Source organism: Capsicum annuum, chromosome 1, assembly GCF_002878395.1.
Source record: "Capsicum annuum cultivar UCD-10X-F1 chromosome 1, UCD10Xv1.1, whole genome shotgun sequence".
Taxonomy (NCBI): Eukaryota; Viridiplantae; Streptophyta; class Magnoliopsida; order Solanales; family Solanaceae; genus Capsicum; species Capsicum annuum.
In genome coordinates, this window is record NC_061111.1 from 168,915,804 (window position 1) to 168,942,326 (window position 26,523).

The 26,523-nt window shown below is 36.3% G+C and overlaps 1 long non-coding RNA gene across 3 annotated transcripts; it reads left to right on the top strand.

Moving 5' to 3' along the window:
* Positions 1-194: 194 nt before the first annotated feature.
* LOC107841145 lies at positions 195-6,639 on the top strand. 3 transcript variants are annotated; one of them, XR_001665388.2, is made up of 5 exons: positions 195-901; positions 2,102-2,230; positions 2,313-2,384; positions 2,478-2,598; positions 6,111-6,639. It is a non-coding gene; the product is annotated as an uncharacterized LOC107841145 (long non-coding RNA). The 3 variants fall into 3 exon arrangements; XR_001665387.2 differs by having other exon boundaries at positions 2,313-2,598; XR_007046666.1 differs by lacking the exon at positions 6,111-6,639 and adding an exon at positions 5,734-6,085 and having other exon boundaries at positions 2,313-2,598.
* Positions 6,640-26,523: the final 19,884 nt, after the last annotated feature.

Below are 26,523 nucleotides of genomic sequence, written 5' to 3' on the forward strand. Positions count from 1 at the left end.
TCTACTGTGTACCTTCAACCGTGTAATTATTCCTCCATAAAATGACAAAATAATAAACTCCCTAATAAAATTATAATAATTTACCCAATCAAAATAAACCACCTCTACCGATAACCCCTACCCCACAGATATTTTTTATTCCTTTTTTTTTCCTTAACAGAAAGGGGACCACGAAAATTCCTTCAAGAATACACATTCACCACACCACTAGAAAAAGAAAAATCTCAATTCTTGAAAGAGGACATATACCAGCACACACATCACCAATAAGGGATCTTCTTCCATTTGGACCCTCAAGAACATCATACACAACTTCCATGAAACACATAACGCACACACTCACCTCACCATAGTCCCGACAGATTCCACACAACACGGACCTCTCGCGATACTCCATTTTTCTTTCTTCTCTTCTCTTCTAGAGGGAAAATGCACCAATACACGTACAGCTCATGATAGAGATCGAGAGAGTGAGAGATCTCAAGAGAGAGATAGAGAAATAGTGAGAAGAGGAGAGTTGATCGGGGAATGAGAGAAGTGAATCGCAGAGAAGGGAATTGGGGAAAAAGGGGGAAATCCACCAGAGCTTGATCGAAAATCCACTTTCACCGTGAATCCGATTTGAATTCTCTGAGATTTGGGACTGCCGAGATCGCTGGAGCTCCGGCCAAACCAAAAACGTGATTCCAGTTCAAGACCCGACCCTCGTTCTGTTTCTTCGGCAAGTCCCGCCGGAAAACGACGCGAAAAATGGGTATGGGCTTTCCCCGTTCGTGATTCTGGTACTGGTTTGCCAAAAACAGTGAAATACCGAGGCTGCATTGATTTGGATTGAGGTTGGTCGAGGCTTGTTGGTTCGTGAGCTCCAATCCATTGTTCGGAATAAATCAATTATTGAGAGGTCCGGTTTTATCTTCTTTTTCTTTAATTTTTACGTAATCGTGAATGGTTTGTATGTTTGGTATGTTTGAATCTTGATTGTGTATTGGTTGATGTTGGATTTGAATGTGAAAAACTTGAATTGATAGTCGAAGAATTGATTAATTACATTGTGAATGAATGTGAGAAGGGATCGGTTTCGATAAAAGTAAACTTGGATAAATTTTGATTCATTGATGATGTTTGAATATGATAGAATCATGATAGGTCGAGCCGGGGAGGCAAATAGTAGGTTCGGGTGGGTAAATTTAGGAATAACGATTTGTGAGTGTTTGAATATGTGTGTGAATGATTCGTTCTATTTTTTCGCACAAAAATTAAAATTGTACTCATTTGACCGGGGAATGCCCCGAGGGATTTGTATTGATTTATCCGGGGAATGCCTCGAAGTATCATGTACACAGAGGAGGCCCGTGATCAAGGTCCGAGACATTGGGTAAGGCATGGGAGCGTAGTTTTAAGATTAGCTTAGAATATGATTTATATTTTCGCATGTTTTCTATTTTTGGACTGTATAATTGGATTGGACACTATATTTTGGTTTTGTTTTGTTTTGTGTGTTTGATTGATTGTTTTATGTGTTTTTTTTTGTGTGGTTTATACATTCATAATGTCAAATTAGCCGATACGCTCTACCAAGCGATCGTGGTTGAACCAAAGGATCGAGGGTTGCCTAACACCTTCCCTCGGTCAACAGAATTCATTAGCCGGAATCTCTGTTCGCGGATCAGTTTTTAGAGTCCAAAACAGTTTTGAAAAGGATTTCCAAAGTTGACTTGGCACACCCGATTTATGCCAAGTGGCGACTCTGAATAAAAAAATATAAATAATCATTTTTCGAAATGAACTTTCATCTTTTGTCACTTCAATAATAAAAATCCTTTTGAAACTTAAAACGAATCTTTTTCGAAATTAAAAAAGGGGTGTGACACCCAGCAATGCACTTTGTTCAGGAGATATGCGTACTTTCAATTCAGTAAGTAGTGGTTATACTATTTTTAATTAATACATTCTCGCATTTGATATATATGGAATTACTAATATATACTTAAATTTTAGACTAAAGGAACATATGAAAAGTATCATGCATCAATTAATTTGGTGAAAGTGAATAAATAATTTCCCGCCAAAATTAATTAACGGCAAAAATCGTTTACTGCAGTTGTTAAAAGGAATTGTTCAAAGTCATATTCTAGAGCCCAGTTGTGATCCTGTCTCTTTAAGGGTTCACCATTCTTATGGATCAAGAAGATCCATGGCTACTACACTTCATGGATCAGTAAAATGTCTAGTAAGATTTTGATTAAATTCTACTAATATCATATTATATATGATCTATATTATCTGTATTATATTTTTATTATATTTTGTAGGGCGATTGGATGAAACTCTCCGAGATTTGGGTCAATACTGACAATGTTAGAGAAGCTCTTCATGTTTGAAAGGTACGGAAACATAAAAAGAAAAATCTGAATGGTGATGTATTATAAGCATGGCGAAACAGGCTCTAAGTAACGAGTGATATATATCAACCATAGGGGACAAGCGGAAAAAATGGGAACAATGCAGGAGCAACTTGCCTTTTACACGAAATGTCAACAACAGTATACCGTATCATGCATATTATATCACTAAAGGCTTGAGATCTCTTATTTACAGGTAATACAATATTATATGTTTAATTAAGCATAAATAAAGATAAACATTTTAACTGGGCCTCTATTTATAATTACACAATGTCTTTCATTGTGACCATCTAAACACTTCAACTTAACATAAGTGCGACTTGTAAATGCCTCAACTTTGAAGATGTACATGTACACTATCAATAGGGATATCTTGCATTGTACATTTTTAACCAAGCAAAATCAAATCCAATTTACCCAAAGCAAATTTAATTCAAGAGCTTCTTCCACAACAAAGTTCTTTACCTAAAATTCTCCTACTTCTCTCTAACATCTTTTTTTTTGTTGAATCTTTCGATCTTAGTTAATAATATTGGGCTAGCAGAAGGTTTTCTCACCTATACATTTCTTTTGCTATTTTCTATATAGTATCAAAGCCATAGCCACATGTTAGCTTCGTGATATTATTTCAAGATCGGATTGATGGTAGATTCAACTGACTTTGCCTATATGAATCTGAGCGATCGCGTTAATGGACTGGGAATGGGGTTGTTGAAACATTTCAATTATAAGGTATGAAGGACATGTATGAAATCATACCATATGGGCGAGAACTTGTGGGATGTTGTTAATGAAAGTAACACAAATCTAGAAGAGGTCCATCTCGTCCACTTAAATTGACCATATCATAAGTTGTAACTCAATTCATGAACTATAAAGCACTCTCAATCAGTTGTTCAATAAGAAGAATGAAGCTAGGCTAAAGATTTTGGAGAATGAATTGGAAATCACAACGCAAGACAATCTTTCTATTGCTGAGTATTTCTTGAAGATTAAAAACTTATGTTCTGAGATATCTTTATTAAATTCAGCCGAGGCTATCTTTGAAGCACAGATACGTTGAATTATTATTTGTGGTTTGAATTCAAAATATATTTTCTTTGCGACATCAATTCAAGGATGGCCTCAACAACTATCCATGGAATTATTTAAAAATTTGTTATCATCACAAGAGGTACTAGCCAACTTGTTGGCTAATGTATTTGTCAAAGAAGGGAAAGAAAACGTTGTTATAGCTGACACGAGAAACATTAAAGGTAAAGCATGAGAGATGTCTCACTCTTGATCCTCGGGTGGTTCAAGACCGCTAGAAGAGTATTCTAATAATTATAGTAATAAGTCTCTCAAATGTTATCGATGTGGTAAAGTAGGACACATGAAAAGTTATTGTCGAGCCACGGAGAGCAACATCACTCATACTAAAACAGTTATGGAAGAAGAAGATTAGGGAAGAGGCTTGGTAGTTGAGAGTCGGCAATAAATGCCTTAACTTCCATCAATTTTGAAAGAGATTGGATCGTGAATTCAAGATATAATACAATTCATCGCGTGTAGAAGGAAAGCACTAATGTCATCAATCAGAAGAAAGAATATGCTGAAGACATTCAGAATGGTGATATGGCAATTGTTACTGAGGAAATCAAAGAAGCATATTCTGAAATTAATAATAACAGTTTGAACATAAAGGATGCTGAAGTAGAACTTGAGCTAACATTAGTTGAAGTTACATATGTTGATGATGATCATTCAAGAGAAAGCAATGAGAGAGATATAGTGGGAGTTGAAGTTCCTAGTCAACCATGTGACATATCAAGGTCAGTTATGGACTCAGAGCAAGTACTTAAAGTAGATGGTGAGACAAACAATATAGTTTTTCAAAGCCCTGAAGTTGGCAAACAGGTTATTGAAGAGTTAGAAAGGAAATCGGGTGGTGGATCCTACACTAGTACTGAGGCTTCACAAGAAAGTGATGGTCAGATTATCACCGACTCAAATGAGAAAGTTGATACTAATAAATCATTTCTGTATTATGAAGTTGCATGGGAAAGAGAGGGTTCTAAAATATTTAACCCTGGAGTTTCAATTTTTCCTATAATAAATTCTTCTCCAAATAATATAGCTGAGAGTTAAGAGAAAGGGGGAGCTTGGGAACTCAACAATATGAAATTCGGTGAGGAGATGACTCACTTGGTTCGTGAAGGCCAAAAGAAAATATTTTGAGGCCACTACATTACGATATGAAAAATTTGTCAGTACGTATTAACATTTCTTTGCAAGACCAATTAATGCTGAAAAATCTTTATCATCCGAAGAAGGAATATGAGTCAGAAAAGGACAGCATTTTTACAAGGCAATGGTTCAAAGCTTCATTTGAGTTCTACCGCAACAAGTTTAGGGTAGCTTCCAAAAAATTACTTTAAGGGGTGTGTGTGAAAAATATTAAAGTTGATTTTTTGAAATATCACTCTTCTACAATGTCTTAATGTAGCATCTTGAATAAGCGATCTTATAAAATTATCTAGATATTCTAGAGTAGCGGTAGAAGATAAAAATTCACCAGATTTTTCTTGTAGATGTATCTAGAAGTTTTTCTAGAACCATCCATGAATAAGAATAAATCGAGATGATCTTGTGCATTTGTAACAAACCCAAAACAAATTCAATCAACCCAAAGCAAATCCAATTCAAGAGCTTCTTCCACAACAAAATTCTCTGTGTACAATTCTTCTACTTCTCTCTAGCTTCCTCTTCTTTAGTTGAATCTTTCGATCTAAGTTAACATCTTGGTCCAGCACAAGATTTTCTTAGTTATACTTTTCTTCTGTTATTTTCTACATAGACACCTTTAAAGGGGTGCATTTTAGATGTGCTTTCCCAATGTTAGGGTTTTTAAGAGGCCAACTAAAATTAAAGTATTTAGATGTGCATTTCAAAATGAGGTATTTAGTTGCTAATTGAGACCAAGTTAAAATATCTATCTATGTATTATGCCTTTAATTTTTCTAAGAAATATAACAAACGGACATAGCCACATTCCTTATTGATGATTCATAAAAATTGCTTGAGATTGAAGCGTAATAATCATAATTTTTGTTGTTTTCCCGTTTTGTCGAGAACTGTGGTGATCATGACATGAAAACTCCATTTGTATCAACTCAAATATGGATTAAATCGCTAAATTACTCGATTGTTGATGATTGGAGACCATGGATTGTTAATGGTTAAGTTGCAGGCTAAATTCCTAGCCTAACTTTTCTTCAATTTTAAATTTGATTATTTCTCTGGAAAGAGAGAAATTGACCTTTTTTAAATCTTTATTGTTGCATAGTTATACAAGAAGTTACTCCAGCCGAATGACATTTACAACATTGAAGGCAAGAGTTGACTTTCATTTGCTTATGTTAGCTGCTACTATATTATTTTTCTCCGTTTCAATTTATTTATCTAGCCTTCCTTTTTAGTTCGTTTAAAAAAATGTCTATTTTTTTGGCAACTCTTTGTTTCTAACTTTTCAGATAACATGTTTAAGATCACATGATTAAAGAATATTTTTGTACATTCTAAATATTTTTAGTTTAATATCACTAGATTCCAAAATTATTTTTAATTATTAAAATTTCGTTCCAAGTCAAAATCAGACAAACAAATTAAAACTATGAGAGTACTACATTAATTTTGGGTCTAAATACGGTAATTTCTCTCCAGGGAGCTGGACATACAGCTCAAAATTGGGCACCTGCTGAATGTCTAGTCATGCTAAAGAGGTAGTTATCAAATGAACCGCTCTAGTTGATCTGAAAATCTTAATCAACTACATGTTCAGAGGGAAGCAAATCAAGTAGCTGATGTCTTGGCAAAACACAGATGCAAACATTACCAATTTTGTGGTTCGGAAGGACTTTTATTGCAATTCTTTTATTTTGAACGGTTTAAGAACTATTTTCAATAAAAGAATGTCGTTTTATAATGGAATATCCAAGTCTGGAGGATGAGTTGTTGAAGCTACGGTATTCTGAAGCTAAGATATTGTTGCAAAGCTCGAGTATGGTTCATGAATTATTTTTCTTCTCTATCATGACGAATCAATTGATCTGATATGGACATTCCCTTTTTCTTTGTCATTCCTTTTTATTTTGTCCTATCACTAATAAGCACTCAAGATCTGAAGCATCCCTTTTCCATTCATAGAGAAAGTCAATTGTCAAGATCAATAAAAAAGGGCATCATGAACCAAGCTCTTTCTCCAAGTTGTTGCAAACAATGGTTGTCTGTCGGATTATGGATCATTTCTTACTCCCTTTAGAGCCCAAATATACAAATTATTGATTCACTAGTTTATTGCGAAAAGAAAATAGAAGTCACAGGTGTGCTTCTTAGATTGGGTGTCAACCTAACAAAAAAAAAAAATCAAAATGTGTGTTTGGTATGAATGACCATATATATTTTTTGAAATATATAAGTTGAATTTTGTGTTATTCAATCAGCAATAAGTTGGCTTCACCTCCGGGGATCAGTCTAGCTTTGTGACAGGAGAGGACTTTATGGGCAAGGACACCAATATACTCTACTAATATCTATAGGTTCCTGTAATTCGAGTGAGATTGTCATGGTGCAGAAATAAATATGATTCGATTTTCTTTTTCTACAAAATATTTTTCATCCGAAGGAACAAAATGACTATGCTCCTTACTTTTGAGCGCAAGTCATTTATCGTAACAAGCATCTCAACGCTTAATTTTCTATTATTAGTTTAATCAACTCTTACATATTATTATTAAATTTTTATATAAAACTCTTTATTAAAATTTTGGTAGAATACATTAGAAAAAATAATGCATGCATTATCTTTATGCATTACTAATTGTTTGTTTGATACATTTTCTCAACCTATGTATAACTAATGCAAGCATTAGTTATACATTCAATTTGGTATTGTACTATGCATTACTAATAAATGAGAAACCACGGTATTAGCAATGCAAGAGACTTAATACATGCATTAGCTTGGGTAAAGACACAATAACCTCTCAAAACCTTTTCCTCATCATTTTCATTATATTTGTGAAAGATATATTTGTAAATAATTTTTTTTTAGAAATATGCAATACAAATTCTTTTTAACACACCAAATCAAGTACTGCATAAGAAATAGTCTTAGCATAACTAATACTCGCATTAGTAATGCAAGTATTACTAATACATCATATTTTGTATTAATTTTGTACACTCTTTAGAATTTGTCCACATGAAAATAAGGGTCAAACTATTCGTACGTGTTTGAAATTGATCTTGACGAACTACACAAATCGCCTACTAACTTAGGAATTTGTTCCTAACTATCGTATGCAGTGATGAACACGATTAAAAGTAAAATAAACGTAAAGAATAATGCACAAACACACAATATTTTACGGGAAAACCTCCTTGCTCAAGAGAGTAAAACCACAACCTACCACATAGGATTTCCAACCACTTCACTATGTTCAAACAAACTTGAATACATACTCCATGATTCTAGGATTAACTTCTTAATCCTCTTCTAACTTCTATGTAAACTAACTGTAGATAACACAATCAACAATGATAACACACCTACTATTTATGAGCAATAGCAGTAGGCTAAACATTTACAAACCACAAACAAAGACCCAAATGCAACAAGAGCTTGTGACACAAATGACGACTGAGCAGCTCCCTGTTGTAAGTGATGAGGCTTTGGATGATGAATTGTTTTAAGAGATATTTGATATTGTTTGCGTATGGAATCTTAGGTTTTCTAATTGTAACATGTTGCATATATATGAGACAAGAAAATCTAGGACTCCTCTTATTGGCGGGAACCAAAAGTACTGCAGTTTTGCCACTAACTTTTCGTTAAATGGTACTTTTTCCAGCTGTATTGCTGACAGAGTGAAAGAGACGTAGAGGCGATGAACCCGGTCCCTGAGTAGTTGTAGTTTTATCATCACAAGGCTCTTTATGAATCAAGTCAAAGTTTATGGTTTGTCAATTGTAGACACATAAATTTAATCCTTTTAAACGTCAATTTATCCCATTCGCACTCACCCATACCATGAACCTCACCCTATTCAATTACTCCTCCACAATGGACAAAAAAATCCAATCCCCTCCTTCCTTTTCACATGTTTTATACCTTAACCAACAACAACAAAATCAGTAACCAAATTGGTTGCTCACCTATGGGCTCCACCTCTCACTCATTCAAATTTTCCACTCACATCTTACTATAACAAGCTCACCATAACAGACTCTTATAGAATAACCATTCATACACAAAAAATAAATTTACACTCACACACAGCTACACATAATACTCACAATATACTCACATACTCCTCTATTTTCATAAAAAGAACAACAACAGACACCACATTACACTCAGAAAAACACAGAGAAAAATAGAGGAGAGGAAACTGGTTGGAAAAATAGTGAAATTGGTGAGAAAAACTGAGAGAGACTGAATAGGAAATGAGTGAAAATTAGTGAAGAGAGTGACGTGAGGAAGGAGAGAGAGGGGCAAGAAAGAAAAAGAGAAAAACAGGAAAGAGGAGAGATCGAGAGTGAGAAAAACACACAGAGAGAGTTGATTGAAATAGGGATAGAAACATGAACCCTCGATTCTATTACTGTTCCAACAGATTCTCGTCGAAAAACATCGTCAGCCGCCTGAAACTTAGCAAAATTTGACCTGTTTTCTTCAAAACTCATCAGAAATTTCAAAATCTACCAAAACCTCTCTTCCCCATCACTATCTAAATCTCACCGCAGCTCCGGTGAGGTGACGACAACAACCTAGCCACTCTGGTCGAAGCATCGTTGAAAAATTGACTAAAAATCGCGTTATTCCCTTATCATTGTTAAACAGTCCCAAAGAGGCCGAGATTTGCTGAGTTGATTTTGATAGTTTGTTTTTTTTGAGGTTCCGTTGATTCAAATGCGTTGATTCATTGCTAGTTATTCAGAATAAAATCATCGATTGAGGTCCATCTCTTATCTTATCCTTAGTTATTTTTTCAGAATTTTGAGTGCTTTGTGCATGTCATGAATTTGAGTGAATTTATATGTGATTAATTGTTATTCTTAAATTTTTTTCATCTTGTGCGTGATGTGAATATGGAATATTGAATTTACAATGATTTTGGATTGTTGGAAATAATAGTTGTGAATTTTATTTTTGAACCTTGGATTAAAATGTAATTTGAGATGGGGATTGAAAATTAATAAAAGTGAATGTTAGTTTATCTTGATTCATTGGTTATTATTTTTTAAATCGGAATAAACGTTACTTTGTTAAACTAAGTAGTATCATGGTTAGGTCGAGAATTGATAGACAAATTTTATATTTTGGGTAGGCAAGTTGTAGGATTTTGTATTATCGAATGTGTGAATGCTTGTTTTAAATAATTTTTCTATTTATATCGCATTTTTATCAAATGTATTTATTTGCCATGTAATGCCCAGAGGTTACATGTATATATTTATCAAAAAATGCTCTGGGAAATTCTGTATTTGAAAGACCGTTCGTGATCAAGGCCCGAGGCATCAGATTAGTTTAGGTTTTCATTTCCACTCTTTTTTTTATATGGTTTGTATTTATTGGACTGGACACTATTTTTTTGAAATTTGATTGCTTGATTGTTTGTTTTTCTTATTTATGTATTTTTTTGGTTTATGTATTTCATAGAGTCATATTAGCCGATGTAACTTCACGAAGCGATCGTGGTTGAACCACGGGACCAAGGGGTTACTAACACCTTTCCCCAGTCAACAGAATTCCTTAATCGAAATTTCTGTTTCGTGGATCAGTTTTAAAAGTCAAATCATTTTGAATTTTTTTTTTAAAGGTGACTTGGCACACCAGATTTATGCGAAGTGGCGACTCTGAGTTTAATTGTAAAAATCCTTTTCAAAACTAATTTTCATTTATTGTCACTTTATTTAATAAAATTCTGTTCAAACTTAAAATTAATTTTTTCGGTAAAAGAGGGGGTGTGACAGCTCTGGCAGCTCCACTGGAGATTTTTTAGAATTCGAGCTTCAATGTTGAGTTGTGTCTTCTAAGTTTGACACTATAGGTGTATAGACGTATAGTTTGTGTTATCATTTGTGTTATTTTTTTATCATTGTGGATGCCTATGTGCTATGTGTTTACAGTTTTCTCTTATGTACTTTCGCTTTATATCTGTCACCATATGCATTACCCCGAGTCATTTCTTTCACAATAAGTCTCGTAGTACATGCTGTATACACGACCCTTCGTTGATTCACCCTTATTTTAGGAGGAAAAACTGTCGGCTGGTATGGAGTGGATGGAAAGCTATCACAACCACTATCGATCATACATTCCCCCCAAAAGCCTCATTAATTAAACTTCAGCCTAGGTCAGTCTTTTAGGTCATTCTTATTTGCATCATGTGGTGACCTAGCGGGACTCGTTTGGTCCTTTGTAGGAGACTCACCCCTAAGCATCCCTACATATTAATTGTTGCATCTTTATTGGTAACAAGGTCATTTGATGGACTGATTTGTGGAAGTGTGTGCTAGAATTAAGCAAAAGAGTGGGTTAGGCTAGGAAAAGTTCGAAAAAAGAGAGAAAAGAAAAAAAAAAGAAAAAGTGATAAAGAAAAGAGTTTCGTAGTTTATAGGAGTTCTTTATGGATTTTGTTTTCATAATAAAAAATTCAAAAAGGATTTTACCTTTTGCATGTTTTTCCTAAAAAACAAACAAATAAAAACATCAACAAGAATTCTCCTTTGTTTCCTTTAGCGTGTATTCACAACTTGAAAATTTCAAAAAGATTTTATTTGGTAGGAGCTTTATACATTTTTTTAGAAGAAAATTCCAAAAAGATGTTAGAAGTTTTGTACATTTCATCTAATGAAAATGCCAAAAGATTTTTCTTTTAGTCTCTTCATGTGTTTTCGCAACGAAAATTTTAAAAAAATATTATTATTTTGTTGGTGCCTTATTTTTGAACAATTTTATCTGAAAAAAGATTTTTCTTTTATAGTTGTTGGTGTCATTTTTATATGAAGTTTCGAACTGGAAAACTCAAAAAAGATTTTATTGTGTGTTTCATCATTTGTTTTAGTCATATCTTAAGTCGGGTCCAGTCTGTTTTTTAATGTTTAATTATCCAATCTGGAAGGACTACGTACACTTGATTTTTCTCTCTCAGGAGTGAGATACATAGGTAACCATTCTAGGGTTCGGTGATCATATTTAAAAAAATTAATTTTTTTTTTATCCTGCTTCATTAATAGTAGGTGTTTCATATACATCTTTAAAAGAAAATACAAAAAGATTTTTCTTTAATAGTTTTAGGTTTCATTTGGTATGAAATTCATAACTGAAAATTCAAAAAGATTTTTCTTTGATAATCATAGATTTCATTTTACATAGAGGTTTTTAAAGCTGAAAAATTCAAAAAGATTTTCGTGTACTTTTGAATTTTTTTTATCTTCTGTTCCTCTAAAATTTCAAGAATAAAAAGGAAAAAAAGAAAGAGTTTGATTGGCCATTTTGCGCCAAAACTTCATGAAATATACACACCTGATTCTTCTCTCTCAGGGATGAGATACGTATACACCTTTCTTGGGTTCGGTGATCTTTTCAAAGAAAAAACAAAAAAGAAAAGAAAGTTTTTGAAAAAGTGTTGCATTCTAATGCCTTTATTATTTCTATTATTCAGTTAGTTTGTGACATTCTGGCTGATCCTTCATATTTTACCAAGTTCAAGAGAAAGTTAGTTATGGCCAAGAAGAATACTGAGGTTGTTGTCACTAATCAGACAGAGAGTTTGGGGAAAGAGAATTTAATACCTAATGAAGAGATCTAGAAATTAAGATAACAAATGGTAAAAATGCATCGAGCTTGGGTTAATGGATTTCCTCCTCCTCCATTTCCACTGATAATTCAAACAATCTTTCTAGCTTACCTCCAGTGTCACATGCATAATTTTCTATTTCAGTTGACACGCCATAACCTGCACTAGTGTTTACTCCGGGGCCACACTATCCCAATATTTCCAATAGTCATTTTCTAGCTCCCCAACACAAAACCATCACATACTCAGCCCCACCTGCAATTTTTGTTTTTGTGGCTCCACCCCCACATGAAGCTCCTACTTTTGATGTCCATCCAACGGTTGTGCTTTTCTACTCTACAAGCGATCCTTTGTTGAATATTTCTGGTAATCAATATTTTGATCTTGAGCCCACGTTTAAGTTGACTAATCCTTATGGCTACATCCAACCTCCTGAATTTATCTTAACATTGAAAAGACTGTTATGGTAGAAGAACAAGAAGAAATAACCAAAAAGATTACGTTTGAAGCTGACTATGAAGAACTTGAAAGGACTTAGGGGTACAAAAGTGTCTCATATAGGGACTTATGCATGTTTTCAAAGGTTAACCTTCCTCTTGACTTTAAGATCCCAAAGTTTGAGAAGTATGATAGACATGATGATCCTGTAGCATACTTGAGGTATTATTGCAATCTATTAACGGAAGCTGGAGGGAAGAAAGAATTGTTTATGGATTATTTTGGGAAAAGTCTAGTAGGTTTAACTTCTGAATAGTTTATTGATAAAGACATTATTAAGTGGAACAATTGGGATAATATGGCTAATAAATTTATGCAATAATTTCAACACAATATTGACTTGGTCCTTGACGAAATTCCTTGAACAACAATGCGAAGAAGAGTGTCAAAAATTTCAGGGAAAGCATGAAAGCATGGCAAAGCATAGCAAAGATGACGTGAAAAAACGGCTAGGGTGAAACCACCAATGAAAGAAAGCAAGATGGTGGAGGTATTTATTCAAGCACAGGATGAAACATACTTTCAACACTTGTCTTTCAACACCTGTTATCAGCATTAGGCAAACCATTTACTGAGGTCCTTAAAATGGGGGAGATGATAGAGGATGTGATTAAGACTGGTCGTATCGTCAATTTTGTATCTTTAAAAACAACTACCCAAAAAATTCAAAATAGTTTAGGAAATGTTGGAGGGAAAAAGAATAAGGAAGACATAGCTACTATTGTAGTTGGGCAACACACATATCCAAGAAGGCCACATCACCATTAGTCTCATTCTCAAGCCCAAGTTTATACCCAAGCTCCATCTAATCACTACCAACATTGCTATCCTTCCCAAAACCCATTATACTCTATTCCTCCATTTACATATCCAATAAATAGCACACAACCATATGTTCAACCCCTTTCTTATCCAAAGTCCTTCTAAGCTGAATTTTTGATCCAAGCCAAATAATAAAAAGAGGTAAAAACCTAGGGATAATTTCACACAAATTATAGAATCGTATACCAGTTTGTTCTAGAGATTGATAAAGTGGGGCATTATCATTCCGCTCCTTGTATATATTCTTAACTCATGTATCATTCTGATGTTTAGGGTCACAATATTTAAGATTGTCATGCTTTGAAAAGAGAAGTAGAAAGGTTGATTCAAGACAAATTAATTATGGTGCAGGACATTAATAGTGGTAAAAACTGTAGTCATGATGATGTGCAAATCAGTGGATAAAATGTCAAGCTCATTAATTAGGAAGTCACTCCTCTCCTTACTAGGAAGGGGTTTTGGTAGTTTATTTTGTTATCTTTTCTATTATCCAAATTATTCTAGGATTGTAGTTTGGAATCTATCTTATTTTTGTTTCTTTGTCTTTTATGTTCAAATTCTTCTATCCTTTCTTTCAACTAAATAGAGTGTGCCTTTTTTCTTGCTTTTTGATATGTGTTGTTTGTTTTTGGTTTTGGGGAGAGAAATGAAGAGGGGGCTACTCTATTGGAGTTTGCGAGGTCCTTTGGGCTGGTGGTGGTGAACTCGGGCTTCCCGAAGAAGGACGATCACCTGATCACCTTTCGAAGCGCGATAGCCAGGACCCAGATTAACTTTTTGTTGCTTAGGAAAGGAGATAGGGCGTTGTGTAAGGATTGTAAGGTCATCCCGAGTGAGAATCTTTCGACCCAGCATAGGCTCTTGGTTATGGATTTAGGTATAAAGAAGAATAGAAAGAGGAGGAGTAAGGAGTGTAGACCTAGAATTAAGTGGGGCGGCTTGACGCCAGTGAATGCGTGGGAGATAGGGGAGAAGTTGGCGGGAATGGGGGTGTGGGAGTGTAGGGGGACATGGATATGTGGGATAGGGCAGCTAGGTGCATCAGGGAGAATGCAAGTGAGGTGTTGGGTGTTTCTAGGGGCCGGGCCGGGCATCATCGGGGGGGGGGGGTGGGGGGGGGAGAGGAGGGGTGGGGAAGAAAGGGGGGACCAAGAAAGGGGCGTATGCTAAATTGGTTGAGAGTAAGGACGAAGAAGAGAAGCGGGTAAATAGGAAAGAGTACAAGCTAGCTAGGAAGGAGGCTAAGTCAGCAGTCACGGCAGCTAAGATGGCTGCTTTTGAGAGCTTGTATGCAGGGTTACAGGGGAAAGGAGGGGAGAAAAAGTTGTTTAGACTCGCTAAGGCTAGGGAGAGGAAGGGTCGTGACCTCGATCAGGTGAGGTGCATTAAGGGGGAGGACGGTAGAGTGTTGGTGGAGGACGGCCATATTAAGAATAGATGGCAGTCGTACTTTCATAGGCTCTTGAATGACGAAGGGGATAGAGCTATTGTGTTAGGGGAACTGGAGCACTCAGAGGAGTGTCGGGATTTTAGCTATTGTAGACGTTTTAAGGTAGAAGAGGTTAGAGAGGCTGTTCGCAGGATGCGAAGGGGTAGGGCGACGGGGCCGGACGAGATACCGGTAGAGTTTTGGAAGTTCGTTGGAGAGGCTGGAGTAAGGTGGTTGACTGGATTGTTTAATGAAATCTTCAAGACGGCAAAGATGCCCGAGGCTTGGAGGTGGAGTACCATGATCCCTCTCTATAAGAATAAGGGTGACATCCAGAGTTGCAATAACTATAGGGGGATTAAGTTATTGAGTCACTCTATGAAGATTTGGGAGAGAGTGGTCGAGGTGAGGCTGAGACGGATAGTGTCTATTTTGGAAAACCAGTTTGGATTTATGCCTGGCCGCTCGACGATGGAGGCAATTCACCTGGTGCGGAGGTTGGTGGAACAGTATAAGGAAAGGAAGAAGGACCTGCACATGGTGTTTATCGACCTGGAGAAGGCTTATGACAAAGTCCCTAGGGAGGTGCTTTGGAGATGCTTGGAGGTGAGTGGAGTACCGCTGGCATATATCAGAGCGATTAAGGATATGTATGATGGAGTGAAAACTCAGGTGAGGACGGTGGGAGGAGACTCAGAGCATTTCACTGTCTTAACAGGATTGCATCAGGGATCTACTCTTAGTCCCTTTTTGTTTACGTTGGTGATGGATGTGTTGACGCGGCGTATTCAAGGGGAGGTGCCTTGGTGTATGCTTTTTGCAGACGATGTAGTTATGATAGATGAGACTCGAGGGGGTGTGAATGACAAATTAGAGGTGTGGAGGCAAACTCTTGAGTCTAAAGGGTTCAGGGTGAGCAGAAGCAAGACAGAGTATGTGGAATGCAAGTTTAATGACGTGAGGCGAGAGAATGAGGTAGTAGTAAAGCTGGAATCACAGGAGGTATGTAAGAGGGATAGTTTCAAGTATCTCGGGTCTGTGATCCATAGTAACGGTGAGATTAACGAGGATGTCTCGCACCGTATTGGGGCGGGATGGATGAAGTGGAAGCTCGCGTCGGGGGTGTTGTGTGATAAGAAGGTGCCGCCTAAGCTGAAAGGCAAATTCTACAGGGTGGTAGTCCATCTGGCCATGTTGTATGGAGCGAAGTGTTGGCCAGTTAAGAACTCCCACATCCAAAAAATGAAGGTGGCAGAAATGCGGATGTTGCGCTGGATGTGTGGGCTGACTAGAGGGGATAGAGTTCGGAATGAGACTATCCGGGAGAAGGTTGGTGTGACTCCAGTGGAGTGCAAGATGCGGGAAGCCCGATTGAGATGGTTCGGATACGTGAAGAGGAGGGCCATGGATGCCCCGGTTCGTAGGTGTGAGAGGCTAGCGTTGGATGGTTTTAGGCGGGGTAGGGGTAGGCCGAAGAAGTACTGGGGTGAGGTGATTAGGCGGGACATGGAGCAGTTATAGCTCACCGAGGACATAACCCTAGATAGAAAGGTCTGGAGGACGCGAATTAGGGCAGAAGACTAGGGCCGGTTTAGGTCGCTAGTGTAGGGAATTACGTGGGGGTTTTTTATTCTTGTTATGATTCCGTGTTCCATGTTTTATTACGAATCTGTGTGCTTTCCTCTGTTTTCTAATACTTATGGGTGTCATATTTATGTTATGTAATCTAGTTCTGTGATTTACTATGAGTTTGTGTGGTATCTCGTGACTTGAGCCGGGGGTCTATTGGAAATAGCCTTTCTACTTCTTTAGAGGTAGAGGTATTGACTGCGTACATCTTACCCCCCCAGACCCTACTAGGTGGGAATACACTGGGTTTGTTGTTGTTGTTGTTTGTATATTTTATGTTGGTTCTAGTGATATGGCATGCTTGTGAAATTTTCAACCAGATCTTAAAATCCAGTTTAATCACAAGGCATTGAATCAAAATGTTAAAGTCAAGAAATGAGCATCAGAGAAAATAGGTAGAGTGTTGAGACATTTGATGATCAAGTTGAAGTCTTACCTGAATAAACTAAGACAATTATTTTGAGAATCACAAGAATAAATTGGTCATCAGTTGAAAGACACATCTCAATTATTTTGAAATAAATCAAACAATGGATGCACGAACTCCTATCAAGAGAAACAAAAGAAAAATTTGCTTCATTAAAGTATGAGTCGCTCAATGTGAGGTATGTACAAAGATGGATTCATATGTTTGAGAAGTGCAAAAGAAGAAGTAACACACATTCTTAGTTAAAGTTAGTGTGGTGGAAAAATAGTATAAATGATCTTCATTCACTTTTATATTGCATGTTTTGTACTTGCATTTTAAAGGATTGATATGACAAAGTCATTTCATTCTACTATCCAAACATTGTGTCATCCTTTCTTTACCCTATTTGAGTTTTAGTTCTATTTTTTATTTTGTACCCCTTTTTTGTAATCAAGATGGATTCAGTAAAAGTTTTTTAAAAAACAAGCAGTATTGAGAAAAAAAATAGAGTCAGAAAAAAAAAGAATAAGTAAAAAAAAGAGATAAGAGTGTCAAGAAAATAAAGTTAGAAAAAGTTTCAAAGAGAAAAAAATTAAAAGAAACCAAATCCAAGCAAAAGAACAAGTTTCCTGAACTACGTTTGACCTGATTCTTGCAATGACAAGATAAGTAAGCAGAAGTCCATCCAACCAAGTAAAAATAGAAGAATGCCCAGTCAAAAGAAACTAGGGCAAGAGTCAATTTTCATTGTTTGAGTTTTAAAAAATGTAAGTTCCACTCCACTTCAAGTGTCGTTCGAGGCTCATGCTAATCTTTCTTTCCAACTCTGTCCATAAGCCACTTTACAACCAAAGAAAGACCTTTCGATCAATATTTAAGAATGTTAAGACTAAGTATGCAATGGATATGATGACACATTTTAGGTACTACTTGTCTTTCTCAGCATAAGGAATCAGGAGAAGAATAAAAATGAGAGTCTTATTGGTGAAAACCCTCATGAGCATCATAAGGCGGTAGTAAGTTGATATAAATAAAAATAAGAGAGTCTTATTGGTGAAAATCCTCGTGGACATCGTAAGATGATTGTGAGGTAATAAAAATAAAAATGAGAGAGTCTTATGGGTGAAAAGCCCCCACAAACACCGTAAAATGATGATGAGCTAAGAGAAATAAAAATGAGAGAGGCTTGTTGGCAAAAATTCATCGAGACGTCACAAACCGGATGAGGTATATGAGTAAAATGAGCTTAAAGAAGCAACTCCATTTCAAGGTCATTAACTCAACAACAATCGGTAAAGTTTGGATGAAAAGATCAGGCAGCTTGATCTAAAATGTATGTCATAATCATTAGAATTGGCTGTCGTATTTAGATAGATTTTGCTTTTCTCTATTTGTAAGACATTCATTGTTTTCTTTGCTTATTCTCTATACTTTTGTTTTGTTCACTTGTGTCTATCATCAAAGTGAAATTCATTATCATTGTTCTGGTGTCTTTGAGTCAAGTGTATGTCAAAATATGTAAGAAAGGATTTCAAAACTTGCTATCAACTTCTTCAATAGCATAAAGTAAGACAAAAGGCCAGTATATGAAAGAAATATGATTGTAAGCTAGAACAAGGCATGTAGAAAGTTTTGTGAATAGACAAGTTTGGGGGTTCGTGGAAATACCAAGTTCAAAGGTCTATCTGAGATACAAAGCAAAACAGAGATACTGTGCTTGTTTTAGAGTCACTCTTAATAGTCTGAGTTTGGATCAATAGTGCAACAAGGTAATGGCATATGCCATTAGTTGAAAGCAAGATTAAATGTGATAAGTGCAAGAGCAATTACGTTGAAAGCTTAAACCACAAATCAACCACCATGTTTTTATAGTCACAAGTTTTCTTTGTATGAAATAGGAACTCAAGTTACCTTCAAAATCAAGGTCTTCAAATCCTAAATATCAAAAGGTGCAATTCCTCACTCCTGTAAATGCAAGAGGCGGTATTTATTTACAGGTTTGGTAATTACAATCATGGTACAAACTCATCATCCTATACCTATAGGAGATGCATTTCCTTGTTTGGGTATTCAAATTTCTTTGTTAGGTGATGCAATTGCTAACTTGAACCTTCACTTCTAGAAAATGCACTTTCTAATCGAGTTATTCCATCTAACCCTTAGGAGACACATTTCTTTATCTGGATAATTCAAATTTTGTTTGCTAGGTGACACACTTCCTAACCTAAACCTTTGCTCCTAGAAGCAGCACTTTCTAGTCGAATCCTTCCAGTTAAATCTTAGGATACACACTTCCTTGTCTGGGTAATTCAAGTTTTATTGTTTAAGTGACAAACCTCCTAACTTTGAACCTTTACTCCTAGAAGATGCACTTTCCAGTTGAGTCATTCCATTTAACCCCTAGGAGATGCACTTCTTTGTATGGGTAATTCAAGTTTCATTTCTTAGGTAACATACTTCCTAACTTGAACCTTTACTCCTAGAAGATGCACTTTTTAGTTGAGTTATCCATTTAACCCCCTAGGAGACGCACTTCCTTGTCTGGTTATTTCAAGTTTCGTTTGTTATGTGATACACTTCCTAACTTGAACCTTTATCATAGAAGATGCACTTTCTAGTTGAGTCATTCCATTTTAACCCCTAGGAGACGCACTTCCTTAACTGGGTATTTTAGTTTTTATTTGTTAGGTGACACACTTCCTAACTTGAACCTTTACTCCTAGAAGATGAACTTTTTAGCCGAATTATTTTATTTAACCACTATGAGTCATATTTCATTGTCTGGGTATTCAAATTTCATTTGCTAGGAGACATACTTCCTAACTTAAATCTTTACTCTTAGAAGATGGACTTTCTAGTAGAGTCTTTCCATTTAACCCCTAGGAGATGCATTTCTTTGTCTGGGTATTCAAATTTAATTTGTTAGGTGACACACTTCCTAACTTAAATCTTTACTCCTATAAGATGCACTTTCTAGTTGATTCATTTCATTTAATCCCTAGGAGATATACTTTCTTTTCTGTATATTCAAATTTCATTTGTTAGGTGACACACTTTGCACTTTCTAGTTGAGTCATTCCATTTAACCCCTAAAAGACGCACTTCCTTATCTGAGTATTTTAAAATTTCATTTGTAAGTTGACTCACTTCCTAACTTGAATCTTTATTCCTAAAAAATGCACTTTCTAGTCGAGTTATTCCATTTAACCCCTAGGATACACACTTTTTTGTCTGGATATTCAAATTTCACCTATTAGGTAACATACTTCCTAACTTAAACCTTCACTTTAAGAAGCCATATTTTCTAGTCAAGTCCTTCCATTTAACCCCTAGGAGGCATATTTCCTTATCTGAGCATTTCAAGTTTTGTTTTTAAGGTGATGCACTTCCTAATTTGAACCTTTAATCCTAGAAGACGCACTTTCTAGTCAGAGTCCCTCATTTTAATTTTTAGGAGACATACTTCCTAGTATTGGTCATTCAACTTTAATCATAAGAGATGCATTTATTGATCAGATTCATGATTCACCATTGCATTATACATTTTTGCAGGTAGTTTTGATTTGGTTTGACACTCACAAAATTTTTCTGATGATAAACTGGCATAAAAAAATTTATTTAGGTTGCTTGAAACTTTAATTTAAGCTTAGGACCCTCTTAATGGGACTTTACTTTCTGAAAAATGGAATCTTTCTTTATCATAATCTTTGTTTGATATAAGTTTTATTCTAGTAACTTTGAGACAAGAGCCCGCCAGGAGAATAGAGTGAATAAATTTTAAGTCAGGAGTCTGCCTAAAGAATAAGATGAAAAAATTGTAAGTCAGGAGACCACCTGGAGAAATGGGTAAAGAAATTGAAAGTTAGTAGCCTACCTAGAGAATAGGGTGAATAAATTGCAAGTCAGGAGCCCACCTGGAGAATAAGCTGAAGAAATTAAAAGTCAGAAGCCCTCCTGAAAAATAGGGTGATGAATAAAAGTTAGGAGTCCGCTTGGAGAATAGGGTAAAGAAATTGAAAGTCAAGAGCCCTCTTGGAGAACAGGGTGAGGAAATAGCAAGTCAGGAACCCACCTGGAGAATAGGGTTATGAAATTGCAAGTCAGGAGTCCGCCTGGAGAAAAGGTGAAGATTTTAAATTGCAAGTCAGGAGTCCGCCTGGAGAATAGGATAAAGTTTTCAAGTTCAAGTTCAAATTCAAAAATCCTACCTGAACAACATGGTCAATTCTTAAGTTCATCTCCAATGTAAGATATTGCATGGAGAAAGAATACATTTTAAAGTTCATACTAGAGTAAAGAAGATATTTTATCACTTGAGAAAGCATTGAAGATTCAAGTCAAGAATCGAGAGATGGTGCATAGATAGGATTTTTGTATTTTCCTTTATCTTTTTAACTTGTAAATTTTATTTTTGATGTGTTGATAGAAATGTGTATCGAAACCTCAAAAGGACCTCACTCGACTCTCCAACTTGGTATAGTCCCTATTTTTTTCAACCATGGGAACTAATGAGCGGTGAATTTACCACTCATTTACACTCGACATTTAGGTACATTGCCATGATTTAAATGTATAAATAGGACATACGTATGATTAAATTCACTAATACCCATATTTTTTAGGCACACAAGTTATGAGATAGAAAGATATGGACTTGAGCTAAAAAGAATCAAAAGAAGAAAAAGGAAATGTAGCTGGAAGACCTGGAGTAAAAACAGGCCTCAGTTACTGTGATTGCGATCTGAGGGCCACAATCATGGCCATTCAAGAAGGTCAACAACCATGATCGTGTTTATCTATCCATGATAGCGGTATCCGCGATCGCAGATTATCAAGTATGATCACGGTAACACGAGATTAAGTCCAGGGGCAGTTTTGTAATTTTTAGTTGCTGACCCCAAATCCCTTAAAAGATTAAAACCCATTCCCATTTTGGGCATTCTAGAGACTAGCAATACTTTGAATTTGAAATTGAAATCCAAAATAAGGCAAGAATTGTAAAATTGATTTGAAGATTTGAATTTTGGTATTTGTGTAGAATGGATGCCTTGAACAATCCTTTTGGTATATGTTCTTTGTTTTCATCATGAGTAGCTAAATTTTTACTCTTGGGATTATGTTGAACTAAGGTGCAATTAGTTGTGGGTTGTGATATATTTGTATATATGCTAGTTAGTTGATAATGGGTTCTAACTTCTACTATTGCTAGACTAAACTGATTAGGATTTGTGGGTAAAAGCCTAAAATACTCAAAATGGGTGTGTGAATGAAAACCCCAAACTCTTGAAAGCTCAAACCATCCTTAAAAGAGGGGTTTGGATGAACTTTTGAAACCCACATCATCCTTGAAAGAGGAATGTGGGAACCAAGGCAATAGTAGACAATTAATTGATTTAGTTGACTAATTATCACTATCTTAGACAAAAGAATGAGTATGAAGTTGACTACATCTTGGGTATCTCTTTCTATATATAGGGATATCAAACTGAGGTACTAGGTGAATATAATTAAAACACTAGTTAGGTATTCAAAAGTTCAATAGGTGAAATTCTTGAGGTTTTGTTGACAATTTAGCCTCAAGAACCCTAAACCTAGCCTACCATATTGTTAACAATTAGCATGTGCATCAAATCTACACTTACCCATACCTAATTTGCCCTTATGTAGACATAATTCCAAGATTCTATTTACATCGAAGTAAATTACAATTGTTGCATAGTTTGAGAAATTGAGTTATTATTGACACACTCTCCCTAAACCACACCCCCACTCTAAATCATGCCTTTTTCTATATTTGCACTTCAGATGATTTCTTAGTAAGAGTTACGACCCATAAGACTAGAATTCTACCATTCACTCCTTGTTTATTCGACCTCAACAAGAGTTGAGATATTGACAACAACCATCCTATACTATTTTATGTGGTACAAGTGAGCATTATAAAAATGGCGTTATTACCAGAGAGTGAAATTTAGTTTTTACTTTGGTAGTATTGATTCTTATTTAGGAAATACCTATAGTTTTGTATATTTATTTTGGTTGTTATTTTTGTTTCCTCCTAGGTGATATTCGTGGCATACACAGAGACATGAGTAACAATGCTAGTCAAGACAGGTCTTTCGATGGACCTCTTGATGATGAAGGGAAACTCAATGACGTTGGTCATTCAAGTTCCATCCATATCCCACCTACTCATGGGAATGGTGTCTTTCATGTCACAAACATCATGTTGCACATGTTGCAAATGAAGGAACTTTTTGGGGGGAAATCTTATGAGGACCCCAACCTACATTTGAACAATTTTGTAGAGGTGTGTGCATGCTTTGATATTGCACACATAATCCAAGGGTCCATCTGGCTTCATCTCTACCTATTTTCTCTAATGGGAGAGGAGGTATTATGGCTTTGTCTCTTTCGACCGGGTCTGTCGCTTCATGGGATGAACTCACCACGAATTTCCTTGACCGGTATTTCCCATCGTCTAAAATGCTCCAATTGAGGGATGAGATTATCAACTTTAGGCAATTGAATGTAGAGCCTTTGTACGAATTATGGGAAAGATTCGATGGAAAACTAACAAAATATCCAAACTACGAGGTCTCGGAGAAAATTCTTCTCCAAATATTCTACCATGCTCTTGATGCACTCAATAAAATCATGGTGAACAATGCAGTGAGGGGCTCTCCTCTGAAGTTGCATTATCATACAGGGTAGCCCGGTGCACTAAAGCTATCTCTATGCATGGTGTCTGGGGAAGGGTCCCATCACAAGGGTGTATTATACGCAGCCTTACCTTGCATTTCTACCAGAGACTATTTCCAAGGCTTGAACCTGTGACCTTCTGGTCACATAGCAGAACCTTTACCAGTTACTCCAATGCTATCTTTTAGAAGTAGCATTATTAAGTGACAATGAATTTGCTTGAGAAGGTTACCAAGCAAAATCGGGGATGACATACCTGAGATGCCGAGGTTCCTAAGAGTTCTCCCACTACATCCTTGGTTGACAAGGAACAAGATAAAGAAAGAGAGGAGAATATGGCTAAGAGATGATGCAACCAAAGTTTTTGACAAAATATATGATGGGTGCACCCATGACAGCAGTGAATATCATGGCATCAAAATCCTATAAAGATAATGGGGATGCTAAAAATCTAGATGAGGAGATTCGATACTTGAAAAATTACTCGGGGGGCTCCCGCCCCGCCTATCAAAGGCAAGGTGGAAACCAAGGTTCGACAGATTATGATTGTGATTCGGATTGGAGATATAGAGAGAGCAACTATGAGCTCTATGTACCTCCCCATGATCGGTCAAAGAACAAAGAGCCAAGTTCTATTGACCCCAATAAGTACAAAGCCGAAGATATTTTGGCAAGGATTTTGATGAGAGTGGAAGGAACAGACAAAATGGTTTGAGAAATGAAAAGTAATTTTTCACAACTTAATCAAACCGTGGTGTCCTACTCAGCCTTCATTAAGCAATTGGAGACTCGAATCGGGCACCACCCAATTGAATGCTAGGCCAAAGGGTGGTCTTTTTAGTGACACTATTATGAACCCGAAGAATAAAACTCAAGTTTTAAAAATAGTTACTAGGAGTGGGAAGACCCTTGGTGATCACTTTAAAGAAGATTTGGGTGAAAAGATGCCTAAGGTTAAGTCAAAAGAAGCACCAGTAAAATCTCAAGAAGAAGAAGATGGAAAGGAACTGGTGGAAGTTGATGAAGAGGTGGTGGAAAATGAGAAACCACAAAGTGATGTGATGCCAACAATACAAGTATCTATCCTATTTCCTCAAAGTCTTCAAGGAAAAGAGGAGGGTGATAAACTCAATAAATTCATGGACAATCATAACAATCACTCTATCAGTATCCTATTTCTTGAAGCACTCCAAGAGATCCCAGAATATACTAAGCTTATGAAGAAGATGATATCAAAGAAGAAGCTCATCGAAGGTAACACAATTGAAGTCACCCATGCTTGTAGTGCTATCATGAGTAGCTAAATTGCGGAAAAGAAGGAAGACCCCAGAGTTTTTGCCATCCCTTTCACCATCGGAACGCATATTTGGATTGGATACCCCAACTCCAATATCTATGAGATTGTTAATGGCAGATTGGTCTATTAAGAGACCGGTTGGGATTTTGTATGATGTTCTAATCAAAGTGGACAAGTTCATACTTTCGATGGACTTCGTGGTTCTAGATTGTAAAATGAACCATGAGGTACCCATCATTCTTGGTCGACCTTTCTTAGCCACCGAAAGATCCATTGTTGTCTTGTAGTTGGGTGTGATAAGGGTTTAGAGTGCATGGAGATACGGTCATCTTTTGGGTATGAAAAATAAAGAAATAACCTGTGGAACTTCAAGTGATATCAGTGATTGATGTTGAAGTTGAAGAGGTGAATGAGGGGGACCTTGAGAACCCTACGTGATAACAAAGGATGACTCTGTGCCATGACGTAAACTAAGGCGCTATGTATTAGGTAACCTATAAATTCCATGAAAAGTGGCTCGTATCCTTTATTTCTATTTCTGTAGTGTAGATTTTAGCTTTGGATATTGGATAACTCATGCATTTGTGGTACTATAGAGTGCATTGGAATATCTTAAAAAATAAAAAGTATGGAAATTTTGCGCTGTGAACTCAACAGGAAAAACCTGTCCAAATATGAAATGAGCTAACATGGGAAAATAGGGGTGTGAAAATGCCCACAGTTACCTCAATTGCGGGCCATAGGCTGCGATTGTGATTACCAGCGTGTCTGTAATTACAAACCCCTGACCGCGATTGCGGTTGACTCAGCTATATGACTATCTAACTCCCCATTTGCCTCACAATCCCTTTTCAAATTGTCTCTCTAATTGGACCCATTTTTGGACAAGTTTGTGAGCACTCCAATAGGATTCTTGCATCCCTATTGCATCACTTATTTGGTAGATATCTTGAATTTATGTGTTGATTGTTAAAAATAGGCCATAAGATGCTTGTTGTAGAGATGGCCTGAAATTATAATTTTCATGCTTAAATGTTCATCAATTGTGCTTGTGTGGGATTTCACTGCTAGAACATGGTGTTCACATAAGTGAGGAAGTCTTGAATACCCAAAAATATGTGCGAAATTGAGACAAATAAAGAGTGCACACCAAGTGCTTGAGATATATCCTGATTGAGTGTTCACTAATGGGTCTTACATTTTAAGGGCATAATTGAGTACCTAGTAGTCTTGTTCAGCGGTTTTAATGCGAATTCCTATAGTGGAACATGCTTGGGGCTTAACATTTGAAACTTTTAAGCAGGGGAAATGGGTTTGAAATGGGCCTCATATACCGTGATCACGGTCATCAGGACCGCAATTATGACATCACAATCGCGTCTCCATGGCCTGCGATCACGGTAACCGAGAGTAAGTTTTTGCCCTGCACAAAAATCCTACACTTCAAATTTTTGTCCAAACACCACCAAACAACTATCCAATAA